General features: G+C 50.0%; 1 long non-coding RNA gene across 1 annotated transcript; it reads right to left on the bottom strand.

The window, feature by feature from the left end:
• Positions 1–156: 156 nt before the first annotated feature.
• On the bottom strand, positions 157–25,131 carry LOC113903924. Its single transcript, XR_003514346.1, has 4 exons — positions 24,977–25,131; positions 18,036–18,240; positions 2,003–2,273; positions 157–1,024 (listed from the first exon to the last, which is right to left on the bottom strand). It is a non-coding gene; the product is annotated as an uncharacterized LOC113903924 (long non-coding RNA).
• Between the last annotated feature and the right edge of the window lie 1,486 nt (positions 25,132–26,617).

Genomic DNA, 26,617 nt, shown 5'->3' with positions numbered 1-26,617 from the left:
GCTTTAGCTGGCCCCTGGTCTGTTCTCCTTCCAAAAACTTGCTGTTGAGATACACAGTCTCAGGACAACTGCCCCACCCCGTTCACCCAAACAAGTCCTTCCTGGGCCCCCTCTTGGGCCCCCCTCCTGGGCCCCCCAACAAATACACAGTAAGCCTGTCTTACTGTGTAAGACACCCAGGGACAGGGTGTCGGTGGGCTTCTTCTGGAGCCTTGAGGAGGACTACTTTATTCTTCAAAATGTTTATTTACATGACTGATCAGTAAGTCCATTCATGCTTTCAGGTTAAACGACGCATGGGACTTCCCTGGTGCTCCAGAGGTGAAGACTCCATGCTCCCAGTGCTGGCGGTTCCATCTCCAGTCAGGGAACTGGATCCCACATCCAGCAACTAAGGGTTCCCACACCGCAACCAAAGGTCCCTGCGCCACAGCTAAGACCCGGCACAGCCAAATCAATCTGTATTTTTTAAAGAAGATTATAGGACACAGAGTATCAGCATCATCACTGCACCTGCTTTCGAAAAGCACCATGTGGGCAGCACAGGACCCCATGAGCTCAGCAGCCCGCAGGTGCCCTGTGCCGCCTGCCCTGCTAACCAGTGCTGCCCTCAGCCTCTGGAGCTGGAGGAGCCTTCAGGACAGGCACGCGACCTGCGCATCCTGACACTCAGGCCAGCATCTAGTCCAGAGTGGGTGTGCCATTGGTGTAGACCGTGGAAGGAGTGGGGAACTCTATGTGGCATGAGCCACCCATGCACCAACTGCCCCAGGACCGGGCAGGAGGGCTGCAGACTCTGGACTCTGGTCAGCATAAGCATCAGTGGGAAGCACTTGAGGAGTGTAGGCAGCAGAACTGAAAGCCCAGGAAACTTGCGGAGGCCTATCTGGGGGAGCAGGTGGAACAGCGAGGAGGTGACAGCATAGTGGAGGGTCGAGGTCGGTGTGTCAGCTGTGGACGCAGAACTCGAGTTCGAACTCTTCTGCATGCAGGGATGAACCACTGGGACCTTTCAGTGAAGAGCCTGGAAGTGGTTTGAGTAAAGGCAGGAAAATCAGCGAGGCCCACAGTGAGGGCCTGGCCTGGCGGGCGTGGGGCGCTGGGAGGGGAGGCACTGATGGCAGGTGCTTCGGCTCCCCAGGCAGCCCTCCCCCACCGGGCCCAGATGCTGCGCCCCAGGCAGCAGCACGGCTTGGCCCATCTGCCGCCAAAACGTTCTGTGTTCCTGAGTTCTGCTTTGTCTTGGGCTTGTCAGGAACTGGGGACCTTGAAGAACTCCCCAGATTCAAACAACGCCCACCATACACACACACACACACACACACACACACAGCTGAACATCTCAACTCCCATCTATGCTACTAAAGAAGGCCTTGTGAAATGAAAGATTTCCTGCCATATTGGTGGGCAAGAAATGTCACAGCCATCAGCTATTTCGGGCCTCCAAATGTGAGTGAGGGCTCCCAAAAGGGAACGTGATGCCTGCGGCCTAGCAGATGCCGCCACCCCCACAGTGATTGCTGAGGAGCCATCTGCCGCTCCTTAAGGTGAACCAGGAATCAAGGATGTGAACAATCCAGAAACAGGGTTTGACTCCAGCGAGCTGAGGGGCTTCCCAGGTGGCCCTAGTGGTAAAGAACCCACCTGCCAATGCAGGAGACATAGAGACGTGGGTTTGATCCCTGGGTTAGGAAGATCCCCTGGAGGAGGGTATGACAATCCACTCCAGTATTCTTGCCTAGAGAATCCCATGGACAGAGGAGCCTGGTAGGCTACAGTCTGGCTACAGAGCCGGACATGACTGAAGTAACTGAGCATGCGTGTGCATTATACATATACAACTGAATCACTCTGATGTACACCTTAAACTAAGACAGCATTGTAAATCAACTATACTTCTATTTGGGGAAAAAAAAAAATATACAGTTGTGCTGGAGTAAGGTGGCCCCTAATCCAACACAACTGGTGTCCTTATAAAAAGGGGACTCTTAGACACGGGCACCTTTGCTGCTGCCAGGTCCCTGCGTTAGCATGGATGGTCTCGCGGAACTGCTGCAGCCTCCTGATGAAGAGGATCCAGCAGACGCCTGGCTCGGAACCCAGTCATCTGCAGCCCTGAGACACCGTCTGCTACAACAGGTGGATTCTCCACAGGACGGACAGTGGCAAAGTCGTTGAGGTCGTTGTGAAGTAGGAATCCAGCACGCGGACCACGGTCTGCAACCATGTGGCCACCCTCTGTGCCTGGAAGCACAGTACCACCCACAGGACACCTGTGATGGGGAAGAGGAAGCTGACTGCCCATACCCAGGCCCTGCCCCCCAAGCAATAAAGACATCTAAAGGTTTCCTCAAAAACAATAGCAAAATATTATACTGGAGGCCCCAACCAGCACAACAGGACAAGGAAAAAAGGTGTGTTTATCTATAGCAACATGATCATGTACATAGAAAATTCTAAGAAATCTACCGAAAACCTACTAGAACTAACAAAAGAGTTTGACAAGTTCATGGATACAGGTCAACAATAAAAAATCATAAACTATACATAGCCACAAACATAAAAAAAATAAAACTCTATGTATATCACAAAACCATAGAATGCATAGAGATTATGGCAGAGGCTCCCTAAGATCACTCTCAGGTTTGTTGATTCATTAGAACTCAGGATTCAGCTATACTCCTGCTCATGGCAATGATTTATTACACAGAAAAGATATGAAGCAAAATCCGCACAGAAAAAAGACTTGGGGCAAAATGTGAAGGAAACCCAGTGCAAGCTTTTAGGAGTCTCTCCCTGTGGAGTCACACAGCATGAACTTAATTCTCTGAGCAATGAGTTGGGACAATACGTGTGCAATGTTGTCTATGAAGGAAGCATATTAGAAACCCAGTGCTGAAGCTTCTCATAGGGGGCTGGTCACATAGGCGCCCTCTGCCCAGCAGCAAGCCAAATTCCAGACTCTCAGAAGGAAATCACAAGCTCAGCATAAGCCACATTGTTTGAACCAAGAGTTGGGCACAGCGAGCCATTCTTATCAGTTTATCAGTTCGGAGAATTATGGGAACTCTCCGAAATCAAATTCCCAGATGACCAAGGCCAAGCAGACCTTTCTGAGGGTGGCAGTCTCAGGTCTGCTACGTTTCTTCACAGTGATAAACAACAAAATACATGCAATGCAAGTCTACGGAAAACTACAAAACATTTCTGAGATTTTGAAAGATAAAGAGAGAGATGTACCAGGTTCATGCATCAGACTCAATAGGGATATCAGTTCTTTCTAGGTTGACCTAGAAAATCAACACAATTCCAATGAAAATCCTATCAGGTTTTATTGTAGACATTGACAAACACCTTAAGTATGTATGGAAACATGAAAGACTTCAAAAAGCCGAAACAATTTTGAAAAGGAACAAGGTTGGAGGACCTGATTTCAAAATGTTCTGTAAAGCTGTAATGATTGAGACAGTATAATAGTGTCCTAATGGGAGAAGGCAATGGCACCCCACTCCAGTACTGTTGCCCAGAAAATCCCATGGGCGGAGGAGCCTGGTGGGCTACAGTCCATGGGGTCGCTAAGAGTCAGACACGACTGAGCGACTGATCGACTTCACTTTCACTTTCCACTTTCATGCATTGGAGAAGGAAATGGCAACCCACTCCAGTGTTCTTGCCTGGAGAATCCCATGGATGGAGAAGCCTGGTGGGCTGCAGTCCATGGGGTCGCACAGAGTCGGACACGACTGAAGCGACTTAGCAGTAGCAAGGGAAACACACAGATCAGCGGACAGAATAGAAAATCCAGAAATATACTACACACATTTCTTTAAACAAATGGTAATAGAACTATTAGATATCGATATTAAAGAGAAAGAACCTCCACCCTTACCTTACAACAGATACAAAAATTAGCTTGAAATGGACCATGGACCTAAATATGAAAGCTAAAATTATAAAAACTTCTAGATAAAATGTAGACAGATTTCCTAAATAGGACACAAAAAGCACAGACCATTTAAAAAATTTTTTGATAAACTTAAAAGCTTTTGCTCTTGAAAAGGAAATAAAATGACAAGCCACAGCTTGCAGAAAATATTTGCAATACATGTATTTGCAAAGGGTTACAGTTGTATCCAGATGTACAAGTGTTGTTGTTGTTCAGTCGCTAAGTCCTGTCTGACTCTTTTGCAGCCCCGTGGGCTGTAGTGCACGAGGCTCCCCTGTCCATGGGATTCTCCAGGCAAGAATACTGGAGTGGGCTGCCATTTCCTGCTCCAGGGGATCTTCCCAACCCAGTCTCCTGCATTAGCAGGCAGTTTCTTTACCTCTGAGCCACCAGGGAATGTCATAATTAGAAGACACTCAACCTAATTTTTTTTAGATGGGCAAAAAATTTTAGGAAGCTCATAAAAGAAGATACATAGGAATTTCACCGGCAGTCCAGTGGTTGACTCTGTGCTTCCACTGCAGGGGGTGCAGGTTTGATCCTTTATCAGGGAACTAAGATCCCGCAAGCCTCTAAGCCAAAAAAAAGAGAAAATTTCCTTAATTGAATAAAAATGAAAATACAATATATCAAGTTTAAAAACTACATATAAAAAAGAAGATATGCAAACGGCCAGTAAGCACATGAATTGTTTTCAAAATCATTAGCCATCAAGGACATGCAATTTAAAACCACAATGAAATACCACTCTACATTCAGTAGAACAGCTAAAATTAAAAGATTTACATTAGCATACTGCCAAAGATGTAGAGCAACTGGAATTCTCATTTACTGTTGATGGAAAAGTAAAATAGTATAACCACTTTGGAAAACAATCTGGCAGTTTATAACAGATATTTACAGAATGAAAACCACAATCACAGAAAACTAACCAAACTGATCACATGGACCACAGCCTTGTCTAACTCAGTGAAACTATGAGCCATGCCGTGTAGGGCCACCCAAGACAGATGGGTCATGGTGGAGAGTTCTGACAAGATATGGTTCTCTGAAGAAGGAAATGGCAAACCACGTCAGTATTCTTGCCTTGAGAACTCCATGAACAGTATGAAAAGGCAAAAAGATATGACACAGAAAGATGAACTCCCCAGGTCGGTAGGTGCCCAATATGCTACTGGAGAGGAGTGGAGAAATAACTCCAGAAGGAATGAATAGATGGAGCCAAAGCAAAGACAGCACCCAGATGTGGATGTGACTGGTGATGGAAGTAAAGTCCAATGCTACAAAGAACAATATTGCATAGGAACCTGGAATGTTAGGTCCATGAATCGAGGTAAATTGGAAGTGGTCAAACAGGAGATGGCAAGAGTGAACATTGACATTTTGGGAATCAATGAACTAAAATAGACTGGAATGGGAGAATTTAATTCAGATGACCATTGTATCTACTACTGTGAGCAAGAACCCCTTAGAAGAGATGGAGTAGCCCTCATAGTCAACAAAAGAGTCCAAAATGCAGTCCTTGGGTGCAATCTCAAAAATGACAGAATGATCTCTGTTCGTTTCCAAGGCAAACCATTCAGTATCACGGTAATCCAAGTCTATGCTTTAACCAGTAAATGCCGAAGAAACTGAAGTTGAATGGTTCTTTGATGATCTACAAGACCTTCTAGGACTTAACACCAAAAAAAAAGGTGTTCTTTTCATCATAGGGGACTGGAATGCAAAAGTAGGAATTCAAGGGCTACCTGGAATAACAGGCAGGTTTGGCCTTGGAGTACGAAATAAAGCAGGCAAAGGCTAACAGAGATTGTCAAGAGAACACATTGGTCATAGAAAACACCTTCTTCCAACAACACGAGAGAAGACTCTATACATGGACATCACCAGACGGTCAATACTGAGATCAGATTAATTATATTATTTGCAGCCAAAGATGGAGAAGCTCTATACAGTCAGCAAAAACAAGACTGGAAGCTGACTGTGGCTCAGATCACGAACTGCTTATTGGCAAATTCAGACTTAAATTGAAGAAAGTAGGGAAAACCACTAGACCATTCAGATATGACCTAAGTCAAATCCCTTACAGTGGAAGTGAGAAGTAGATTCAATGGATTAGATCTGATAGAGTGCCTGAAGAATTATGGACAGAGGTTCGTGACATTGTACAGGAGGCAGTGATCAAGACCATCCCCAAGAAAAAGAAATGCAAAAAGGCAAAATGGTTGTCTGAGGAGGCCTTACAAATTGCTGAGAAAAGAAGAGAAGCAAAAGACAAAGGAGAAAAGGAAAGATATACCCATCTGAATGCAGAGTTCCAAAGAATAGCAAGGAGAGATAAGAAAGCCTTCCTCAGTCATCAATGCAAAGAAATGTGCAGAATACATCATGTGAAATGCTGAGCTGGATAAAGCACAAGCTCGAATGAAGATTGCTGGGAGAAATATCAGTAACCTCAGACATGCAGATGACACCACCCTTGTGGCAGAAAGCAAAGAAGAACTAAAGAGCCTCTTGATGAAAGTTAGAGAGGAAGTGAAAAAGCTGACTTAAAGCTTAACATTCAAAAAACAAAGATCATGGCATCTGGCCCCATTACTTCATGGCAAATAGATGGGGAAACAGTGACAGACATTATTTTCTTGGACTCCAAAACCATTACAGATGGTGACTGTAGCCATGAAATTAAAAGACGCTTGCTCCTTGGAAGAAAAGCCATGACAAAGCTAGACAGAATATTAAAAAGCAGAGACATTACTTTGCTGACAAAGGTCCGTCTAGTCAAAGCTATAGTTTTTTCAGTGAAGAAGTGAAATGAAATGAAGTCACTCAGTCGTGCCCAACTCTTTGCGACCCTGTGGACTGTAGCCTACCAGGTTCCTCCGTCCATGGGATTCTCTAGGCAAGAATACTGGATTGGGTTGCCATTTCCTTCTCCAGGGGATCTTCCCAACCCAGGGATTGAACCCAGGTCTCTGCATTGCAGGCAGATGCTTTACCTTCTGAGCCACCAGGGAACCCTGGTGGATGTGAGAGTTGGACTATAAAGAAAGCTGAGTGCCGAAGAATTGATGGTTTTGAACTGTGGTGTTGGAGAAGACTCTTGAGAGTCCCTTGGACTGCAAGGAGATCAAACCAGTCTATCCTAAAGAAGATCAGTCCTGAATATTCATTGGAAGGACTGACTGATGCTGAAGCTAAAACTCCAATACTTTGGCCACCTGATGTGAAGAACTGACTCATTTGAAAAGACCCTTGATGCCGGGAAAGATTGAAGGCAGGAGGAGAAGGGGACGACAGAGGATGAGATGGTTGGATGGCACCACCGACTCGACGGACATGAGTTTGAGTAAACTCTGGGAGTTGGTGATGGACAGGGAAGACCGGCATGCTGCAGTCCATGGGGGTCGCAGAGTCAGACACGACTGAGCGACTGAACTGAACTGAACTGTATGATCTAGCAGTTCTATTCCTATATTTTTATCCAAAGACTTATATACTATACAAGTGTCCATAGAAGCTTTATTCATAATAACCAAAAAAAATTTGACTAAAATGTCCAGGGACAGGTAAAGGAATACACTCATTGTGATAGTTATATAACAGAATACTACTCAGCCATCAGATCAGATCAGATCAGATCAGTCACTCAGTCGTGTCTGACTCTTTGCGACCCCATGAATCGCAGCACGCCAGGCCTCCCTGTCCATCACCAACTCCCGGAGTTCACTCAGACTCACATCCATCGAGTCGGTGATGCCATCCAGCCATCTCATCCTCTGTCGTCCCCTTCTCCTCCTGCCCCCAATCCCTCCCAGCATCACAGTCTTTTCCAATGAGTCAGCTCTTCGCATGAGGTGGCCAAAGTACTGGAGTTTCAGCTTTAGCATCTTTCCTTCCAAAGAAATCCCAGGGCTGATCTCCTTCACAATGGATTGGTTGGATCTCCTTGCAGTCTAAGAGACTCTCAAGAGTCTTCTCCAACACCACAGTTCAAAAGCATCAATTCTTCGGTGCTCAGCCTTCTTCACAGTCTAACTCTCACATCCATACGTGACCACAGGAAAAACCATAGCCTTGACTAGACGAACCTTTGTTGGCAAAGTAATGTCTCTGCTTTTGAATATGCTGTCTAGGTTGGTCATAACTTTCCTTCCAAGGAGTAAGTGTCTTTTAATTTCATGGCTGCAGTCACCATCTGCAGTGATTTTGGAGCCCAGAAAAATAAAGTCTGACACTGTTTCCACTGTTTCCCCATCTATTTCCCATGAAGTGATGGGACCGGATGCCATGATCTTCGTTTTCTGAATGTTGAGCTTTAAACCAATTTTTTCACTCTCCACTTTCACTTTCATCAAGAGGCTTTTGAGTTCCTCTTCACTTTCTGCCATAAGGGTGGTGTCATCTGCATATCTGAGGTTATTGATATTTCTCCCAGCAATCTTGATTCCAGCTTGTGTTTCTTCCAGTCCAGCGTTTCTCATGATGTACTCTGCAGATAAGTTAAATAAGCAGGGTGACAATATACAGCCTTGACATACTCCTTTTCCTATTTGGAACCAGTCTGTTGTTCCATGTCCAGTTCTAACTGTTGCTTCCTGACCTGCATACAGATTTCTCAAGAGGCAGGTCAGGTGGTCTGGTATTCCCATCTCTTTCAGAATTTTCCACAGTTTATTGTGATCCACACAGTCAAAGGCTTTGGCATAGTCAATAAAGCAGAAATAGATGTTTTTCTGGAACTCTTGCTTTTTCCATGATCCAGCGGATGCTGGCAATTTGATCTCTGGTTCCTCTGCCTTTTCAAAATCCAGCTTGAACATCTGGAAGTTCACAGTTCACGTATTGCTGAAGCCTGGCTTGGAGAATTTTGAGCATTAGTTTACTAGCATGAGAGATGAGTGCAATTGTGCAGTAGTTTGAGCATTCTTTGGTATTGCCTTTCTTTGGGATTGGAATGAAAACCGACCTTTTCCAGTCGTGTGGCCACTGCTGAGTTTTCCAAATTTGCTGGTATATTGAGTGCAGCACTTTCACAGCATCATCCTTCAGGATTTGGAATAGCTCAACTGGAATTCTATCACCTCCACTAGCTTTGTTCGTAGTGATACTTTCTAAGGCCCACTTGACTTCACATTCCAGGATGTCTGGCTCTAGGTGAGTGATCACACCATTGTGATTATCTGGGTCGTTAAGATCTTTTTTGTACAGTTCTTCTGTGTATTCTTGCCACCTCTTCTTAACATCTGCTTCTGTTAGGTCCATACCATTTCTGTCCTTTATCGAGCTCATCTTTGCATGAAATGTTCCCTTGGTTATGGATATATAAACTATTGTACATATCAAAATGAAAGAATGACAGCTACATGGAACAATATTATAACAAATTGTTCTCTGACCACAAAATAACTAAACTCAAAATTAACAATAATTAAAAGTACATTTGAAACTAAAATATTCTTTGTTGACTGCTCATTGAAGATGCAGAGTTTCTCACAGGGACACTTCCCAGTTTGGGCAGAGCAAATGTGGTGCTGGACTGCCCAGCACAGCCCAGGAGGGCTCAACATTTTGGTACTGACATCACACTGTCCATGTGACAGCTGAGGAAGCCAATACACACACTTTCAAAGGTACAGCCCTCCCCACCACCCACAGCCCAGGATACAGTCCATGCTTTCTGAGGGTCCTCAGGGCCCTGAGTGGTCTGCCCCTGGTGACCGCTCAGCGCCCCCCAGTTCCTCCTCTGCACACCTCACCTGCACCAATCTGCCTGGACTCCGGGCCTCTGTACCTTCCCCTTCGTGTCCTCAGGACCACAGAGGACCACAACAGCCCAGTAACTTGGCTCCTTCTGAGAGATGAGATCTTCAGAAGTCATTCCTCTGGGATGAGGCCCTGATGCCCCACCAGGGCCAGACGGCCTTTGCCTCAGGGTCCCCAGTCAAGCCCTCGCCTGCCATGTGTGTGCCCCACTTACTGTAATTTTCCGTAATGTATGTGGTGCCGCCACAGTCACCTGATGCCCAGCAGGGTACATGGTACACAGCTCAATAAGTCTCGTCCTTGTTGGGTTGCCTTGTGCATTAAAGAGCACACAGCACTGTCTGGGTCCAGTGTGGGGGTGCGGTGGCAACGCGAGGGCTCCCTCACGGTGCAGGAGACACTCACAGAAAAAGGATTAGTCCTCCCACCGGTGATTCTCTCAAGAGGCCCGGGAGAGTGTCCCGGCCGCCCGGAGGAGCACTCCATCCCGGAGACGGCGAGAGGCAGCAGGCAGGATGCTGAGTGCCAGTTCACAGGCCATGGCTTCCAGGGGCTCAGGAACCACCAGAGTCCAGCAGCAGCCCCGCCGTGTGCAACCAGCACAAGAAATGCCACGAGGCTTCCGAGGAAAACGGGGCTAGAAGCACAGTACTCAGAAATGTCACCAACGATACACTCGGAAAGTCTTAACGTGATAAAAAGGACAGCACAGGTTTCCTTATGTTACGTGGTTAAGAAATACAGGAATACTACAATAAATGTGGGATTTACCTTGAAGAAGACGTGAAGCCAGTTTACAGACGTGGGTGGGGAAAGGTTGTGGCTTGTGGATTATTGCGAAGTGTCTGAAATCGGATGGGAAACTGTAACACAGATGTCGGGGTGTGGCTCAGCATGGTGCTGACTGGTGAACTGAAGCAGCTGGCGGATGTCTGAGGTGTGTGTCCTGCACATCGCTAGGTGGTTGTTCATTCAGCTGGGTGCGGTTTTTACTTTCTGTTTCCACCTATTTCTCATAAACAAAATTGCACATAAACAAAGGAAGTTTGAGACTTCCTGGGAGGTCCAGTGGTGAAGACTCCAGGCATCTACTGCAGAGGGCATGGGTTCAATCCCTGGTCAGGGAACTTAGATCCCGCGTGCCACACAGTGCGGCCAAAAAGAGAGAAAAATAAATCTGCCTGTGTTCAAATTGTTCCCAAATATATCAATCATGTTGAAACAAATTCACATTTTCAAAACAAGCATTTTAGCAAAACTGTATTTTTTTAGGATTCCCTCCTATAACCAGGTTTTTTCAGTAACACCACAAAGAGATCCAGCTGAACCAAGGGTACTCACCCAATGGACAGAGAAGCCCTGGTGGGCTGTGATCCAAAGGGTTGCAAAAAAGTCTGACACGGCTTAGAGACTAAATAATAACAACAACGTCATAAAATTGTATCATGAAATTCCTCAGGCTGTGGCTCAAGGACCCACACAGGCTGAAGAGGATCCTGGGATCAGAGTCTCCCACCTGAGGGATGTCGACCAGAAGCGCTGTGGTGGAAGATGCTAGGGAGAGAGGGTTGGAGCAGGGAGGATGAACATTGATCAGCCTAAGTAGGTGTCCATCACCACCACCAAGCAAATGAGCCTAGCTCTAGAAAGGGGCTCAGGTCACAAACCCAGGACTCCACGGCAGATTCTGAGGAAACTGGTTTGGGAAAGTCTTTACTTCTCGTCCGCTGCAGAAGAGAAAAGAGAAGAGACATGTTCCTAGGACCAGGCAGTAAGTGTAAGTGTTAGTCACTCAGTGGTGCCCGACTCTTTGTGACCCAATGGACTACAGCCCACCAGGCTCCTCTGTCCTCGGTCCTGAGATTTTCCAGGCAAGGATACTGGACCAGGCAGTAAGGGCTGGCCAAAAAAAATCACAGGAAGAAGTAGGGCCAGGTGTGCCACCCAGATCCAGCCAGAGCCCAGGTGACGGTGAACAAGCTGACCTCTGGCCCAGAGCCTCACCCAGGACTCACTTGCAGGCATGGGAGCTGGGGAGGCCTCTGGGCCAAGGGCAAGGAGGCCTGAGTGGCAGATGACTAGGATGGCCAATACCCCGGGTTGGGCTCTAATCCTGTGTCAATCCCACCATCTGACCCTCAGCTTGGTGACCTTATCAGAGCACCCTGGTGTGTGCTTGCCGGCCTCAAGTTGCTCCCCTTACAGCAGCTATTCCTCTGTGAGCCCTGAGTGTAGGCAGATGAAGACCCCAAGTGTCCAAAGTCTGTCACCGCAACTGGATGTCGAGCATGCAGACCCTGACCTCACCTCTGGGTCATCTGACTTTTAAGACAAACTCACTCCCCAAAGGTGACAGACAGCCCTGCCTGCCGTGACCTCATGGTGTTTCTCCCAGCCAGCCGGCAAAAGGCGAGCGAAGATTTAAACACTGCTCTCCAGATTCAGGCCTAAAACCAGGTGGCCCTGTCCCCTGCCACTTCCCTCCATGCTCACAGAGACTCCTGATGAAAGGCCCCCAACTGTTCTACTCCAGATTGGGCTGAGCTGAGGGCTGGGAGCGGATCTGCCCTCAGCTGCAGGGCTGGCCAGGGCCTGTCACAGAGGCACCCGGAGCAGGGATGGACTCGGTTCAGGAGCTGTGCAAGGGCTGGGGAGGCATGCGGCAGGCAGAAGTCGGTGTGTGCGAGGGGGTGCAGGTGGGGAGGTGCGGGCAGGCGGGGATGTCTGGACTTTACCCAGAGGCCGAGGAGCAAGGGAGGTGGCAGGGCCAGGCAGGGCCAGTGAACTTGCTCTGCAGGGCTCACTTAGAGCCCAGGAAGTGCTGGAAGTGGACCCAAGGACCTAGCAGTGACGAGGATCCTGCAGCCCCAGTCCCAGGTCATATAATCATGTGAACTGTCTGTTAAGCTCCTTCTTCCATTCAAAACCCTCCGAGCCTCAGCCTCTCACCAGGTGTAAGATCCAAAGTCCCTGTGTTCCCCTCGACACCTCGCCTCTGTCTCTACGTGGCCACCTCTGTCTTCAGGGCTCATTCCCCTCCACCTTGCAGGCCTGCTGGCTGGTCTTCAAAAGTGCACCCCAGCTGCTCGCATGCACAGGGCCTTTGCACTGGCTGTCCCTCCATCAGGAAGGTTTTGCCCTCAACACCCTCACTTCCTGTCCCACATCCGGCTCTAGTCTCCTCCCAAGAGCTGCCTGTTAGAGAGGCCCTCTGACCTCTCTGCACTGCGGGCCTCATTCCCACCTGCTCAGCCTTCCCCACATCACTCCTCCTCCCACCCTGCATCACCACCACCCTCACCTCCTTCTCTCAGTCGGCAGCCCACGTGCCTGCCAGCAGGCAGCAGGCTTCTGCTGGGTTCCCTGCAGCGGTGAGAGATGGCGGCAATGCCGCTAGTGGAGCAGATAACCGGACGCACGGTCCTGACAGAAGCCTTACGAGACGGCGTCACAAGCCGGCTGATGGGGGGCTGAGGTTTCAGAAGGCCAATGTCCACAGTCACCCCTTACCCTTACTGGCAGGCAGTCCTTGGCTAGGGTCCCCCACCTCCATGACCCTCTGTCTCCCCTCCCAGGCTCTGAGAGTGCCCGCCAGTCAAGGAACAGGGCCAGGGAGCCTGGGGTTCTTCTCCCCCTCCAGCTTCAGGCCTGCCCTTCCCTGGGCTGCTCCTGGCCATGGAAATGGAGCCAGAGAGAGCAGAGGTTCTTTGTTTGCTCCCTGCTGTCCCCACAACGTGCCTGGCACCTGGCAGGCTGTCAAGATCTCTGGGTTGATGAGAAAATGCATTTAGCTCTTCCCCTGCGCCAGACACAGCCCTTGCTGTGTTACACACGTCACCTCATTCAGGCCTCACACAGCGGGGGGAGGAGGTAGCACATCGCCCACCACGACAGATGAAGGGATAGAGGCACGCACATGGGGGCCGCTGGGGCCACGCGGCCACACCGAGGCCCAATGCGCAATCACTCGACGCTGCTGATGGCAGGACCTGAGGCGGGCTCCCACGCTGGGGTCTGCACTAGGAGCAGACATCAACCGAGGGTCAGGGTAAGGAGTGACACAGGTCCGGGCTGAGGCTTTTGGAGTCCGAGGGCCTGAACCCAACCACACACATCCCCAGCAGCCCGGTCCCCAGCCCCTCCCCTCTGTAATGCTGCCGCGCCCTCCTCCTCCTGGCTGCCCTCAGATGATGCTTCGTAAAAGGCAGAGAGGGCACTACAGGAGATGCTGCCAGGCTCCAGGGCCTGACAGGGCCCTCCTGCCCCTGTCCTGGCCTCTAACTCACCCCTTTACGAGGGGTGACGGGATGACCCCCGTTGGTGACCAAGGTCTCATTCCCAGAACACTCTGCCTCTAACTAGCACCTGGAGACGTTTTCCTCTGAGGCTTTCTCCCCGACTCTGGCTGGCAGGACCCCAGGCTGGTGCGCAGGGTCCCCTGCTTCTCCCAGGCCACTGCCTCCCCAGGCCTCTAGACGCAGGGAGGGGCAGCCGTTCCCTCAGAAACCCAGAGGCTCATCCTCAGACACTCAGCTAGCATCTGGCCTGCTTCTACCACTAGCCAACGTGCCTTCTCCAGCTCTGTGGTGGGAATTCTTTGAGAAAAGAGGAAAAAAGTTTGTGTGTTTCTTGAGCACCTATTGTGTTCTGGGGCCTGTCCCGGGCTCAGGGGTGCAGAGCAGTATGTGCTGTGACTCTCGTCCTCCCACAACAGCACCTGTCTTCCCCAAGTGGAGCCTGCATCCAACAGGGGGTCAGAAAGACCTCTTGGCAGCATGCAGAGAGGCTGAGGCTGGAGGCAGGAAGAGCAGGCCAGAGACTCGGCAGCCTGCCCCAAACCCCAACCTTGACAGCTGGGAAAAGGCAGGAAGCATGGGCTAGTCGTGGGGACCTGGGAAGCCCAGGTGCTTGGAGGGTGGTGCCTCGGTGCCTCGCCCAGAGGAGGAGGTGTCTGTACCATCTGCCTGGGGTGGGGGGTATTAGGGCTGTCAGCAGTAGTGGAGGGTGCTGGTAGTCAGGAGCCAGCTGACTCTGTGGGGCACAGACTGGGCAGATCCCTCCCAGGAGCTCCCCATCAGCACCAGGATGTGACTGCAAGCCAGCAGACCCTGCGGTTAAATAGGACTGAAATGATCATGCGGCCGATATAGCTCGATGTGCGCTGGCCACATGCGGACTGACCCCTCCCCACAAGGGATATGGGAAGTGAAGGGGGTGCAGACAGAGGGCTCCAGGTTAAATAAAGGCCCCTGTTCTTCAACCATCTTCTTGAGAAGATGGCTGTAAAAGGAAGCTTGTTAAACCTACAAAGCATCCTCAGCCAAGACGGGAGCAAAGATCCCTGAGGGCCTCGCCAAGCTGGCACGCAGAGCAGAATCTAATGAGGTAAATCTGAATGGGGACAAACTGTGCAAAAGCCAGTGGCCCAACACCAGAGGGTGTCTGACTCAGCATAAGTGAGTGGGAAAACACTGAAGTTTTGTCTGCAGAGAATTCCTGTAGAGCCCGAGGGGAGTGCGAGTCCCCGCAGCACTTCCATCCTGTGCCTTCTGCAGGCTTGTGCTGCTCTTTGAGGCACAGGAGGCCTAAAGCCTGTTGCCTTTCTGACTTACTGATTCCTGGGTGACCTCACCCACTCCCGTGGCTTCATTTGCCGTCTAAAAGCTGATGAGCCCCAAATGATATCTTTCTAGCATACACGGCGGGCTCTCCCATGGGACCGGAGCAGGAAGCATTGCCTCCTTGAATGAACTCCTTGGAGGCTTCAACAGCACCCACTCTCAGCAGCACTTCCAAACCTGGTTCGGGGTCTTTGCTCTAAACCTGGTCTTGTTCCCTCTGGGTTGGTGTCACCAGAGGCTGTAGCACACAAACCAGTAACTGTGTTGCTGTCCCTGTTCACACCCATGCTGGATACCAGTCCACCCAGTACCCACAGAAATTTTCTCAACCCCATCCACTTCGCTCCTTGGTACCACCCGTGTTCAAGCCACCTGCATTACTTGCTTGGGTAACTGTGGCGGCCTCCTTACTGTGTTCGACTTAGGGGCTTTCTCTCCAGTCCATTCCCACACTCCCTTCTTAAAGCCCTTCAAGCTCTCACGAGGCCCTTAGGACAAAGATCAACAGTCCCATGGCCGCCAGGCCTGCTCACAGTCTGGGCCCTCTGTCCTCCTCCACACACACAGCAGCTCCCCTCCTCCGGCCCATCACTTCAGCCAGCCTCTTTCAGGCCCTTCCTGGGAGCACACTGACCCAGGGCCTCTGTATGGGCTGTCATGCCTGCTAGAAAGTTCTTCTCCCACCAGAAACTTCCCTTGTATCATTTCAATCATCACTTCTTCCGGGAAGGCTGCCCTTAGCTGACTGGGTCTAACCCACACACCACACCTTCTCTGGGCACCACACATTCATCACAGCAGTAATTTGACATTTATGTGTGATTTTTCGATTCACAGCTGCTCTCCTCTGTACTCAATATGGCCAGTAAGGTGGGAATAATGCCTGATTATGACATTGAACCCCTGATTTCTAGCACAATGCCCTCCATACAGTTGATGCTATATATATATATAAAGAAAGCAGTACTGGTACAAAGGGAAATACAGATGGTGTATCAGAGTTCTTACATATTAAGAGATTTATTTTAAGGAACTGGCTCACACAATTGGAAATAGCAAGTCCGAAGTCTGCAGAGCAGACCAGCAGACGGGAAACTCAGACAATTTCTAAAACAGTGCTGAGGCACAACTACTTCTTCCCTGGAAAAACCTCAGTTTTCTCTTCTTAAGGCTTTCGAATGATTGCTTTTGGTTGGTTAACCCAAGATAAAGCCCACGCACATGACTGAGGATAATCTACTTTACTTTAAAGTCAACTTTCACAGCAATGACTAGGCTAGTGTTTGACCAAATTCCTAGGCAGCACCATAGCCCAGCCAAGCTGACCCAGAAAATGTAACCGTCACAGACGGCAAAGAAAGCATCCACCCAAGGAGAGGCCAACAGTGAGATAATACTGGAGGTGGAAGAGGCTTGGACCATGATAAGCTTATTTTCACACGCTGGAGGAAATCCCAGCAGAGATATTCTATTAAGAGCCGAACATGTGGAGAGGAGATCTCTGAAGAAAGCTCAGCCCTGGTCCCCAGGGCCAGAGTGATTCAGCCAGGATTACAGTCTGGGGTGTCGGAGGAGGGTGGGGGTAGGCCTCCCATTGTGAGGTCCAGGTAGAATGCTCAGCTCAGACTGACCCCAGTCCTGGCTGATCTTCGACTGCGTCCTCACCCCCACTCTACTGTCAAGTGTGAGCACTCTGGCTTATACCAAGATGCCACCACCTCCTCCTGTTCAAGAGCAGACACTCGCAGAACCAGTGGAGGTCATGAAGACATGGCTTCACTCCTGCCAAGGTCAGACCTGCAAATTTCTCAGTAGATGGCTCTAAAACGGGGAAGTGCTATAAGGACTCAGAAATCTGCGTTCTTAGAAACTGATGAGGAATGCAGTCTTGGGTTCTTGAAGAATAATAAGAAAATTCAAGAATCCAGAGAAGAGCGGGCACAGGAGGGGCACCGCCAGGGAATTTGGAATAGGGCAGCTGAGTCAACAGAAACGGAAACCAAGCTGCAAGGAGCCAAGTACCTGGACACGGGAGCCCCTGGGAAAGCTGCCAGAGAAAGTCTCTGAGCACCTGGGACTAGAAGAAAGCATAGCCCGGCGTCCAGGTGTCCAAGATAGAATGTCACCAGGAGGAGGCTGACAACTAAATCCAAGATCCCCAGGAAAGGGCACCCTCTCCAGGAAGGAAGGTGACGAGTTTTCATTCAACAGATGTTCACTGGTCATCTACCTTCACGACACCTGGCCCTTTGCTGGATGCTGGCGAGTCACACAGTCCTTGCCCTCGATGTGAAGTGAGTGAAATGGGCTAAAGAGCTAACTGCATAGGCCCAGGCAAATGCTGTGACAAAGGACACGTCCGTGGGGGCAGCCTAGAGGGCGGGACCGGGAAACTCCACAGAGGAGGCACCTTGAGAGGAAAGCTGGCTGGACAGAGAAGGGGTGGAACATTCGAGGCTGCAGGGGCCCAGCACATAGGCCTGGAGGCATGGAGAGCTGAGCCTATTAGAGCAGAGAGAGCACGGAGGAGGTGCAGCCTCTGACCTCACAATACCCAGGCCCACTGGGCCAGCCTTGCGACTTGCAAACTCTGGTGCCCTCCTCCAGCCCGGGCGAGGCCCGAGGCCCTGGGCAGCCTCCAGGTGCAGGGTCCTCCTGAGGGCCGCACCCTTCCTGCTGCCCTGGGGCATGTCTCTACTCACCAATTATGAGGGGCTTCGGCATCAGATCGAGAGGCTGGTGCGGGAAAATGAGGAACTGAAGAAGCTGGTGCGGCTCATTCGGGAGAATTACGAGCTCAAGTCAGCGATCAAGACACAGGCGGGCAGCCTGGGCATCAGCGGGTTCAGCAGCGGGCTCAGTGAGGCGGCGGCCAGTGCTTCTCCACACCAGGGTAACTGCAAGAGGCTGAGTTCAAGAAAAGCAGGGAGGGAAGGGTGAGACCGCAACCACAAGGGAGGGAGTCTGGTGTTCAGGTCTGGGGAGAAGGGCATAGACAGCAAGAAACATGAGGTCAGCAGGCCCCCTGGTGGGGGGCGGTGAGGACACAGGACAGTCAAGATAGAAGGACAAATCTAGGTGCCAGCCCCGTTCGCCCGACAGCAGGAACCCTTGCCCGAACCCTCCCCTCAGGTGAACTTGCAAGAAGTTCCACAGACTGAATTTTCCAGCCCTGAAACCCAAACGTGCTGCCCCACTGGACCCGACTCAGCACCCACCCTCTGCTTCTCCACCCCGCCCCTCCACCCTCCCCTCCGTCCCTCCCTCAGCACCCCAGGCCTCTCCCCCGTTCCTCTCCACTCAGAGGTGACCAGAAGGCAACTAGCCACCTGAGTCCAAAAGCCAAGCAGAGAAACAAGAACTGAGGCTTGAGGTTGGAACTCACTAATGCGTGACACCCCTGGGGCTGGAGAGGATGTTGAGAGCGGGGTGAGACAGAAAAACTGGCAAAGAAGTTAGAGGTGTTTGCAGAAAAGCAGTTAAAGTGATGACCTTCAGGGCTAGGCCTGGAGCTTAGGGACTGGGCCAGAAGAGTGTTCAGGGGCCAGGAAGCCAGAGAGGCTTCACGGTTGACTGTGGGGATGGCAAAAAGGGATGCACCAGAACAGAAAGCTGTGGGCACAGAATGGCTGGTATTGAAGCAATCAGAGAGAGAACTTCCCAGGGTGTGGCAATAGGCTGTCAGAGCATGCTGGTAAGGAGCTGACGAAACGCCTTCGCATTTGTTATACCCACATCCTCTCCCTGTCTACAACGTCCTTCCTGTCCTGGAGAAGGCTGTGTGCCTCCTTCCCAGGTGCACTTCTGCACCCACACTTGGCACCCACGCACCCCTGTGGAGACCCCCACTCCATCAAAGGCCCCGCTCGTGCCATCCTGCTGCCCCCACCTCCACTCCGCTCATCAACAGGAGGCCAGCCCCCTTCACTGAAAGAGGACTCTGGTCTTTCAGTCTTTACCACTTAAGGCTCCATAGCTCTGCAGTGGACCTTGACACTCTGCTGTTCTAGAAAGGTGGCTTTCTAGGTGCCGCATCCTTCTCAAACTCTGCATGCCACTCGGTTTTCTGGCCGTGCAAGGTATGTGGGGTCTTAGCTCCCTGGCCAAGGATCGAAATCGAACTCATGTCCCCTTCACTGGAAGGCAAAGTCTTAAGCACTGGACTGCCAGGGAAGTCGCTGCGTGGCACTTGGGACTGATAACCCTCCTCTTTCTGAGTTCCAAGAACACCTTCAGCTGGGTCATCCTCCCCCATCTCAGCTCCTAGTCTGGTTCAGGCCCTGCCCTCCAGCCAGCCTGCCCACCTGGGCTTTTCTCTCCACTAGAAGTGGTAATCTGGAGAAGGCAATGGCACCCCACTCCTGTATTCTTGCCTGGAAAATCCCATGGACGGAGGAGCCTGGTAGGCTGCAGTCCATGGGGTCTCAAAGAGTAGGACACGACTGAGCGACTTCACTTTCACTTTTCACTTTCATGCATTGGAGAAAGAAATGGCAACCCACTCCAGTGTTTTTGCCTGGAGAATCCCAGGGACAGGGGAGCCTGGTGGGCTGCCGTCTATGGGGTCGCACAGAGTCGGACACGACTGAAGTGCCTTAGCAGCAGCAGCAGCAACAGAAGTGGTAATCAGGCCAAGGAGTCCCTGGAACTCAGCTCACTCTAAACTAGGCATGCTTCTGATTAAGAACTTGACCTTTTGACCTGAGGCTATTCCCCTCAGGTCTGGGCTCCTTCCCCTACAGTCCAGTTCCAGTTGGAAGCTGCCTCCCCCTGCTTTCTGCCCATTGGGTTTCCCACCTCCCAGCCTGGCTGTGGTCTGGAACTGGGCTTCACACTCCTCCCTTACTGGTCACAAGCACAAAGTTCTCTCTCCTCTGAAAGGGTCTACTTCCATGATTCTGAGACAACAGAGAGAGCAACAAAAATGATATGCTCAGGGAGATACAATATTTAAGAAATGTTATACTTCAATAGAATGGGAAAGACTAGAGATCTCTTTAAGAAAATTAGAGATACCAAGGGAACATTTCATGCAAAGATGGGCACAATAAAGGACAGGAACAGTATGGACCTAACAGAAGCAGAAGATATTAAGAACAGGTGACAAGAATACACAGAAGAACCATACAAAAAAAGATCTTCATGACTCAGATAATCACGATGGTGTGATCACTCACCTAGAGCCAGACATCCTGGAATGTGAAGTCAAGTGGGCCTTAGAAAGCATCATCACGAACAAAGCTAGTGGAGGTGAGGGAATTCCAGTTGAGCTATCTCAAATCCTAAAAGATGATGCTGTGAAAGTGCTGCACTCAATATGCCAGCAAATTTGGAAAACTCAGTAGTGCCCACAGGACTGGAAAAGTCCTGCCTTTCATTCCAATCCCAAAGAAAGGCGATGCCAAAGAAGGCTCAAACTACCACACAATTGCACTTATCTCACATGCTAGTAATGCTCAAAATTCTCCAAGCCAGGCTTCAGCAATATGTGAACCGTGAACTTCCAGATGTTAAGCTGGTTTTAGAAAAGGTAAAGGAACCAGAGATCAAATTGCCAACATGCATTGGATTATCAAAAAAGCAAGAGAGTTCTTAAAAAACATCTACTTCTGCTTTATTGACTATGCCAAAGCCTTTGACTGTGTGGATCACAACAAACTGTGGAAAATTCTTAAAGAGATGGAAATACCAGATCACAGGACCTGTCTCCTGAGAAATCTGTATGCAGTTCAAGAAGCAATGGTTAGAACTGGGTATGGAACAACAGCCTGGTTCCAGATTGGGAAAGGAATACGTCAAGGCTGTGTATTGTCACTCTGCTTATTTAACTTATATACTGGGTGATCATTGGAAGGACTGATGTTGAAGCTGAAACTCCAATACTTTGGCCACCTGATGCGAAGAACTGACTCATTGGAAAAGACCCTGATGCTGGGAAAGATTGAGGACAGGAGAAGAAGGGGATGACAGAGGATGAGATGGTTGGATGGCATCGCCAACTCAATGGACATGGGTTTGGGTGGACTCCGGAAGTTAGTGATGGACAGGGAGGCCTGGTGTGCTGCGGTTCATGGGGTCGCAAAGAGTCGGACATGACTGAGTGACTGAACCGAACTGAACTGAACAGAGTACATCATGAGAAATACTGGACTGGATGAAGCACAAACTAGAATCAAGATTGTCTGGAGAAATATCAATAACCTCAGATATACAGATGACACCACCCTTATGGCAGAAAGCAAAGAAGAACTAAAGAGCCTCTTGATGAAAGTAAAAGAGCAAAATGAAAAAGTAGGCTTAAAATTCAACATTCAGAAAACTAAGATCATGGCATCTGGTCCCATCACTTCATGGCAAATAGATGGGGAAACAATGGAAACAGAGACAGACTTTATTTTCTTGGGCTCCAAAATCACTGCAGATAGTGACTGCAGCCATGAAATTAAAAGATGCTTGCTCCTTGGAAGAAAAGTTATGACAACCTAGACGGCATATTAAAAAGCAGAGACATTACTTTGCCATCAAAGGTCTGTCTAGTCAAAGCTATGTTTTTTTCAGTAGTCACGTTCACATATGGATGTGAGTTGGACCATAAAGAAAGCTGAGCATGGAAGAATTGATGCTTTTGAACTGTGGTGTTGGAGAAGACTCTTGATAGTCCCTTGGACTGCAAGGAGATCCAACCAGTCCATTCTAAAGGAAATCAGTCCTAAATATTCATTGAAAGGACCGATGCTGAAGCTGAAACTCCAATACTTTGGCCCCCTGATGTGGAGAACTGACTCATTTGAAAAGACCCTGATGCTGGGAAAGATTGAAGGCAGGAGGAGAAGGGGATGACAGAGGATGAGATGGTTGGATGGCATCACCGACTCAATGGACATGAGTTTCAGTAAGCTCCCGGAGTTGGTGATGGACAAGGAAGCCTGGCATGCTGCAGTCCATGGGGGTCACAAAGAGTCAGACACAACTGAGCAACTGAATTGAACTGAACACTTGAAGAAATTAGACTGTGATTCCCAACTCCCAAGCTAACCAAGCAAGCCTTCTCCTTTTAAGTTTGGTTCTTGAGAGAATTCTTGGACCACTTCTGCTCTCCCACTCTGAAGGGTCAAGCTTGGAGGGTTAGGAAAAGACTTCTGGTGACAAGCCCAGACAGCTGGCCCTGAAGGGGGAAAGGGACATTTCAGGGAGAAGAACAGTCTGTGCAAAGGCCCGGGCCAAAGGTTTGCAGGACTGAGAAATAGATTGTGTGGTTAAAGCCTGTGGTGTGCATGGTGTTTAGTGTGTGGGTGTGGGTATGGAGTGGGGGGTGGTGTGTGAGCATGTGAACGTCGTGTTAGTGTGTATGACCCATGAGTGTATAATGTGATGTATGTGTGGAGTGTGTGGTATAGGTGGGTAAGTGACTAATGTGTAACATGTGTGCCTTGGAAGTGTGTGTTGTACAAGTATGAAAAAAGGTGTGTGTGTGTGAATGTGTGAGTGTAGTATGTGTGGCGTATGTGTCTTGTGAGTTGCTATGTGTATAGCATGTGGATAATCATATACTTTGATAGAATACAATAGTATGTGTAAGTATGTTTGTGAATGTGTGTTTTAGTGTGGGACATGTATGAGTGTGTGGTGTGTGGGTATTAGAGTGTGTGTATGCTCTGTGTGCTAGTGTGAGGTGTGTGTGTACTGTTTGCATTTGTGAGTGTACTTGAGGGGTTGGGGTCAGTGAGAGGTGCTGATGCAGTTAGAGGCAAGCAGGGCTCAGATGCTGAGGACTTCGAAGGACATACTGAGGAGCTTGGACTTGCTCCCAAAGGCAGTGAGCAGACGCTGGCAGGTTCCTACAAGGAGTAATCATATTTATGCTTCAGAAAGACCATTCCCGCTGCTGTGGAAAATGGAGTCAAGGGAGATGAGACTAAGATAGGGAAGTGAATTAGACTGCAGCTCTTGAGTCATCCAGGTAGAAGATGATGGTGTGAGAACTAGCAGTGGAGATAAACTGATTCAAGTGACTTAGTAAGAAAATGAACAGCTCAGATGTGAGGGATGAGAGTCCAGAATGTGTCTGTGTGGCTGAGGGGACTGAGGGCATCACTTCCTGGAACCGCAGAGCCTTCCACTCCCACAGCGGCCGGGGCAGATCTCTGCAGCTGCCTCAGCGGATCTTCAGCCGCTCACCTCCCCACGCTGCCTGTTCCCCCTCCCCATTCCTTGTGCTTGGCCTTCCTCATAGAGTCAGGCTCTTAGTCTCAATATGCTCTTATGAACTTGACCTTCGATTCCTCTTTCTGGGCCTACTCTTCTCTGCCCTTACTCTTGTGCACAGCACAACATCCTAAACCCTCCAGTCTAGTCCTCTGACCTTTCTCCCATTAGGAGGAACACAGGGTGTCAGCTTGGGCTTGTGGGTGCTCACAGCACGTGTGCCAGGCCCCTCATGGTGCAGGACAGAGCCCAGGTGGAAGAGAAGGGGTGTAGGATGAGGCCCATGGGCCAGGAGGTGGCTCTCCCCAAGCCACCGCATTCTGGCACAGAACCCCAGGGAGTACAAGAGTCTTATCAAATCTGACCTTCCAGGTTGTCACAGAGCTTTATTTTGCAGGTAAGCAGATAGAACATAATTTAATAGTTTGTTCACTTGATTGATAATTTTAACTATTTTGACATATTATATAAAAGCCTCCATTAGTGCTCTTGATGAGGATGAGCCTGGGAGAAGGATGTCCAGTCTTGCGGGAAGAGAATAAATTGTATTTTGCTCTAAGATATTCTCATGACATACACCTGGAGCATCTAGGAAGCAGTGGAGATATGAGCCTGAGGCTCAAAGGAGAACTCAGGGCTAGAGAGAAAAGATCCAAGAGTTTTTGATAACTGAAGTCACAAGAGGGAGTGAGACTACTTGTGAAGAGAGACGAATAGTAAGAAGAGGTTGCGAGAACAAGTCTTGAGTCAGGACAGGTAGAGAAGCTGGCAAAGGAGCATTCAGACAAGGAAAACCTCAAAGATATAATGTCACCATTATGCCAAGAGATAGCTTCAAAGGGGACAGAATTGTCAACAAAGTAAAGGCTACCTGAGAGGTCAGGCAAGAAAAGTACTAATGGTTTGGCATTATTAACCTTGACTAGAGTGACTTCAACCCCATTGTAAGTAGGAAAGCCCCACTAAGTGATGTGACGAGTGAATGAGAAAATGGAGAGAATAGATGGTTGACAGTTCATGAAGTAGGGTTTGGAGGGGCACTAGTTGGAGAGGGGCCTGGAGTCCAGAGCTGCTTTTCCTGACGGCAGAGACCTGAGTTTATTTCTATGTAAAGGGAAGATACGAAAGAAAAAAGGGATACTTTCTAGAGGAGAGCTGCCTTAACTGAAGGAAGAACAACTCTTCCCCTGTCTGAGAAGGGAAGGAGGAAGGAAAGGGGCGTGAGAATGCCGGTGGGAAGCTAAAGAAACTCCAGAACCATGGCTTTAATTTTCTCTGTAAAACTTTCATTCTCTGAGAGCAATGGTGGAGATAAAAAGGTGAGGAAAGTCTGAAATGAAGTGAAAATGGCAGAAGGAACTGAATGGAGAACCTGGGAGGTGTGTAATGGGCCCAAAGGATGCTGGCATAATGGATTATACAGGCAGCAGCCACCAACCTTCTCCAGCAGCATTTGATGGGTGGGGCAGGGCAGACACCGGAAAGCAGGCAGGCGGAGGTAAGGGCCTCTCAGCAAGAGTTCGGGCACATCAGAGAAGGAAGCAGGCACCAGCTGGGCTGTCAGATAGATGAAAATAAAGAGACCAGGGTACTAGAGATCTAGAGGCTGGCAGGGATCATGCAAGCAAGGCAGAAGGTACAACTTTGTGGGCAGACTGGGCAACCTGAGTGACAGGAAATCAGTAAACTGTTGGCTATGGGCTGAATTAACTTCACAGGGAAGAAAGGCCAAGAGATTTAGGCCTTGGTCTTGTGAATGTGGCAGGTGGGAGGTGAGCCAGGATGGGATTAAGACTGCAGGGCCTCATGCTCCTGAGGGCTCAGGGACTGTGCCAGGATGTCTCAAAGATTGAAGATGGATGGAAATTCAGGGCATTTGGAGCAAAGAGGAAATGAAGACTACACTGAAGGCTCAAGTCACTAAAACAGTGACTGCCCACCAAAGTGGTTCCTCACAGAGGTGGTCAGGACAGGGCAGGTGGTCAGGCTAGGAAGGGCTCTCAGGGCAGGAGGGCTTCTGTTGCTCTTTCTGCCAGGCACCCTCCCCTACTTCCCACTCTTTCCTCACCTAAGCCTGTCCTCACCCAGGCCCCCACTCCTGCTGCCCCTTGTCTTCCCTTGGGGTCTGCAGGCTGGTGGAAGTTTCCTCAGGCAGGTAGCAGTCTTTCCCCTTTTCAAAAGGCCTTTTACCAGCCCTGCTCCACACAATCTCCATCCCACTCCCCCCAGTCCGGAGCTTTCATTAACCCAAGGTCTTTACCTTGTCACCAGGTCAGGGCCTCCTTCCTCACCTCAGGAGGTGTTCTTGTCGTCCCCCCACCAGGACCCACCCAAGTCCCAGTTTCCTACCTCGGGCCTAATACTACCCCCATCCCCCCACCCCACCCCTACATCCCACCCCTGACCCAACACCCCACCCTAGGGAGTTAACCTAAGCCCGCCTAGCTCCACCCCTAGTGGGAAGCCATCCTTCCCTCAGGAACTGCCTTCCTCTTGGAACCCTTGTCTCCCTTCAGAACCAGCCCCCTCAGGACGCGTCCCTCCTCGGAACTCACCCTCCTCAGAACCCTCCCCCCTCTCAGGACCCACCCGCTATCAGAACCTCCCCGCTCAGAATCCTTCTCCCTCAGAACCCTCCCCCATCAGAACTTCCCCTCTTGGGCCTCTCCCCCCAGAACCCCACCGCCACCCCTCTCAGGACCCCAGCCCACCCTCAGCTCTTGCCTCCCTTTCGGGACCTCTGCCGCCACCTCAGAACCCGCCGCCTCTCAAGATATGTCAACACCCTCCTCTCTTTCGTCCTCCCGCCCGCTGGCCCTCTAAACCTTGGCTCTGGCAGCCTTTGCTCACTGGTTGGTTGGGCTTTCCGGGGTCGTGCCTTAAGCAACACCTTCCCTGCAAGACCCTCTGGCCCCGCCCCCAGGGCAGCCCCGGGACGCTAGCTCCGCCCACATACCCCCGCCCCTTGAGCGGGCCCCTTGCTCTGGCTCCGCCCCTACGCTCGCGCCCCGCCCCGTCAGGTCCCACCCTCTCAGGGCACCCTATAGGACCTCCGCCATCTCGGCTGTCCCACGTCTCC

Source organism: Bos indicus x Bos taurus, chromosome 14 (assembly GCF_003369695.1).
Source record: "Bos indicus x Bos taurus breed Angus x Brahman F1 hybrid chromosome 14, Bos_hybrid_MaternalHap_v2.0, whole genome shotgun sequence".
Classification (NCBI taxonomy): domain Eukaryota; kingdom Metazoa; phylum Chordata; class Mammalia; order Artiodactyla; family Bovidae; genus Bos; species Bos indicus x Bos taurus.
The sequence above is the reverse complement of the archived record's forward strand: the minus strand, read 5'-3'. Positions and strand labels throughout refer to the sequence as shown.